Source organism: Symphalangus syndactylus, chromosome 8 (assembly GCF_028878055.3).
Source record: "Symphalangus syndactylus isolate Jambi chromosome 8, NHGRI_mSymSyn1-v2.1_pri, whole genome shotgun sequence".
Classification (NCBI taxonomy): domain Eukaryota; kingdom Metazoa; phylum Chordata; class Mammalia; order Primates; family Hylobatidae; genus Symphalangus; species Symphalangus syndactylus.
In genome coordinates, this window is record NC_072430.2 from 11,558,795 (window position 1) to 11,561,251 (window position 2,457).

General features: G+C 55.3%; 1 pseudogene; it reads left to right on the forward strand.

Annotated features, from left to right (window-relative positions):
• Positions 1–220: 220 nt before the first annotated feature.
• Positions 221–1,702, forward strand: LOC129488857 (ETS domain-containing protein Elk-1-like; annotated as a pseudogene).
• The last annotated feature ends 755 nt before the right edge of the window (positions 1,703–2,457 follow it).

Here is a 2,457-nt window from a genome sequence, read left to right on the forward strand (position 1 = left end):
AAAGACCCATCTGCCATGCACCAGAATTGATAAACGCTTGTCTAACCTGTTCTTTGTTTAAAGGAACAATGATTTTATCTTGGTCACTTCCACACAATTTTATTATTCGTAATCTTAACTGACTAATTAATGAGCCATTTGATCCAAGTGCAATGTAAAAGTCTTCATCGTACTGTGAGGAAGGAATGACCACTCCACAGGATCTGTGTTTTGAACAATGATGCCTGTTAGAGAACGTGCAGTAGCAAAAATCAAAAGTTGGAGTGGGGCTAAGGGATCTAGTTACTTGTGCTGGCGGAATTTTTTCTTCAACAAATTCAATTTCTTTAGTTGCCTCTGGAGTTAATGTTCTTTTACTATTCAATTCTGGATCCGCCCTCAAGATAGAGAACAAATTTGACATGGCATAAGTCTACAGGTTTGTGTCCTATCCTGAGGTCGCAGGGTGCTTCACTGAGGACTGCCCGCCCCAACCAGAGGTGTCGGTTACCTCCGCCATGGCAGATGTGGCCCCTGCTGTTGTACATGCCGCCCCAGCGGGCACTGCCTCAGGAAAGCCAGGCACACCCAAGGGTGCAGGAATGGCAGGCCCTGGCGGTTTGGCACGCGACAGCCGGAACCAGTACATGCGTTCGGGCCTCTATTCCACCTTCACCATCCAGAGTCTCTGCAGCCGCAGCCACCCCCTCGGCCTCGGCCTGCTCCCCAACGCAGCTCCTGCAGTCCAAGCCCCTTGGAGGCCTGCCTGGAGGCTGAGGAAGCCGGCTTGCCTCTGCAGGTCATCCTGACATCGGAAGAGCTGAGTGTAGAGCCGGGTTCGGACCGGCCTTTGCCCCCGGAAGTGAAAGTGGAAGGGCCCAGGGAGGAGTTGGAAGATGCCGGGGAGAGGGTTTGTGCCGCAAAGCGCCAAGGCCGAGCCTAAAGTCCCCCCACAGGAGGGCGTTACGGACACCGCAGGGCAGGCGGGGCCACGCGGCTTCCCGCCCTCAGATCTCCCAGCGGCAGAAGGGCCGGAAGCCCCGGGACCTGGAGCTTCCACTCAGCCCGAGCCTGCTAGGTGGGCCGGGACCCGAACGGACCCCAGGATCCGGAACTGGCTCCGGCCTCCAGGCGCCAAGGCCGGCGCTGACCCTGTCCCTGCTCCCTACGCCCACATCGACCCCGGCGCTGCTGCCTCCCAGCTCGCCGCCTCCCGGCATTCACTTCCGCAGCACCCTGAGTCCCCCTGCGCCCCGTCGCCCGGCCAAGCTCTCCTTCCAGCTTCCGTCCAGGGGCAGCGCCCAGGTGCACATCGCTGGCATCAGCGTGGATGGCCTCCCCACCCCCGTGGTGCCCTCCCCGGGGCCCCAGAAGCCATGACCGCCACCACCCCTCCTGGGGTCCCTCCGTCCATGCTCTCTCAAGGAGAAACGTAGTTCAACTGAAAGACTCATGCTCTGACTGTGGTGGGGTGGGGATCCTTGGGAAAAATTACTCCCAGGAGTAACTCTCATTAACTCCTCCACAGAAAACACTCAGCTTCCACAGCTTCTCTCTTTTCTGTCAGTCCCCCGGTGGCCGCCCTGACACGTCTCCTACTTCAATGGTAGGGGCGGTGTATTTATGTATTTTTTGAAGGCCACTGGGAGGTGCCTGACCTAACCTTTTATGGTGGTTAGGACGTCTCCCCCACCTCCCCACTTTTTTCCCCAAGACAAGACAATCAGGGTCTGGCTTGAGAATGACTTTTCTTTCTTTATTCCTCAGCCTGCCCTTGGGGAGATGTGGGAGCCCTGTCTCCATTTTCGGATGTGAGTAGAAGTTAGTTAGTTTCGTTTTATTATTCCTGGCCATACTCGGGGTCCAGGAAGAATTTGTACCATTTAATGGGTTGGGAGTCTTGGCCGAGGAAGAATCACCCCCTTGGAATAGAAATTTCCACCTCCCCAACCTTTCTCTCAGACAGCTTATCCTTTTTTAACCAACTTTTTGGCCAGGGAGGAATGTCCCTTTGTTCTTCTTCCCCCTGAGAAGCCATTCCTTTGTCTGCCAAAATCCCTGGGGTCCTGCCTGTTTCCTCCCAATGGAGGGGTTTTTTGGGGGTGGTTCCTGTCTGGGGGACCCCTCCAGCCAGTACTCCAGGTCTCCCTGTCTCTCCCCCGCTGCCATTTTGACAGTATAATCTATTTTTAAATGGGGCTTTTCAATAGGGGAGAGGGAGTCATCTCTTCCCATATTTGGTGGGGTGGGTGTGAAGGAAGGGATTCCTGCCGCCTCCTCCCCTAGGTGTTTATTTTTGATAACAAATGTGTATTTCAGTTCCCTCCCTCCCAGCCCCCAATTTCCTGCAGGTAGGTACAAAGGACGCTTTCAATGTCCCTGGAGTTGGGAGGGAGGAATGGGGGACATTCTAGGCAGGAAGAGTGGGTTCAAAAGACTCCTGGGCTCCCCTGTCAGCCCTGGCCCAGCCCAATCTTC